Here is a 1,615-nt window from a genome sequence, read left to right on the forward strand (position 1 = left end):
AATCTGCAGAAAATTCACATGAATTAATGTGTAGAGAGCCAACTTTAACAAAACTTTGTTAACTTTGTTTTGACCCAAACATGTTCCAGTAACAAAATCAAATCAAGGTTACATTTTCATCTTTTACACTAAAATGATGATGTTTCCAAGTGGCAGAAAGTACAAACTAAAAAGTGGAGGACCTAAAGTTAAACCTTTCAGAGCTCTATAATTAATTTATTAACTTTTAGATGAACATTTATTCCTATTGATGAGAATTAAATCAGTTAAACAAGAACCAAAAAGACCAATCAGACTGAAGTCTGTCTAAAAGAATCAAGTGGTTTAAAGTATCAAAGACTGCACTAAAGTTCAGTAGGACTAATACAGAGGGGTTCTTTGTATCGATACTGGACGAGTACTGTCTCAGTGGTGCTATTTGTTCATAAACCTGACTGGTATTTTTCAAAACTGTTAAAAGACTTCATAAAGACATTCTCATTATTGGTCCCGATTCCCTCACCTCTACAGTCCAAGATTTCCATCTTTCATTTGATAACTCTTCCCTGTCACCCTCGCCCCACTGCTGTAACCTAGGGGTCATTTTCGACACCAAACTCACCTTCACCAAACACATAAATCCTGTTACTAAAACAGCCTTCCATCACCTAAAAAACATTGCCCGCCTCTGCCCCTCTCTCTCCCTCCCCGCAGCAGAAACCCTCATCCACGCCTTCATTACATCACGCATTGATTACTGCAATAGCATCCTCTTCGGTACCACCTCCAACCTCCTCAATAGACTCCAATACATCCAAAACTCTGTCGCCTGCCTCCTCACCCACACCCTCTCCCGAGACCACATCACCCCTGTTCTTCAAAACCTTCACTGGCTTCCCATCCCAGACCGTATCAACTTCAAAACTCTCTACTACTCACCCACAAAGCACTCCATAATCAGGCCCCCTCTTACCTCAAAGACATGCTCCACCCCTACACCCCTTCATGTACTCTCCACTCCGAAAATTCAAACCTCTTGATCGTTCCCAGGACCAAGCACCAAACCTGGGGGGATAGGGCCTTTTCTGCGCCGCCCCCACTCTCTGGAACTCTCTCCCACAACATATTCAAGACACCTCAGACCCAGTAATATTCAAATGTAAATTAAAAACTCATCTGTTCCGCTCCGCTTTTCCCACCTAGGCCTAGGCTCTATCTCGATATTTACTGTTTTTTTTTCAATCTTTTTTTAATCTGCTTGCTGTATTTCTCTATTGTCTACCTTTGTATTTGTTGCTCGTTGTTTAATGCTTTTATTGCTTTGCTTTTATCCTGTGAAGCGTCTTTGAGTTCTTGAAAAGCGCTATACAAATAAAATGAATAATTATTATTACTATTATAAAATCATTGACCTGAATATAAAGAAGCTCCTCTAATGTTTTATATCAGTTTGCTGATAGTCCATAATGTATATAGAGGATAAAGTGAGTTAGTGTCTGTGTTTTAGTTCCCATGTTGTGTATGAAACTTCCTGCAGTGTGTTTCTGGTTGATGTAGACCTGCTGCTCCTGTGAATCCTCCCACAGTGTTTCATCAGCAGCTGTAACCACAGTGACTGTGATAAAACAGGAATTAG

This window comes from Stegastes partitus, unplaced genomic scaffold, assembly GCF_000690725.1.
Source record: "Stegastes partitus isolate 25-593 unplaced genomic scaffold, Stegastes_partitus-1.0.2 Scaffold2321, whole genome shotgun sequence".
NCBI lineage: Eukaryota > Metazoa > Chordata > Actinopteri > Pomacentridae > Stegastes > Stegastes partitus.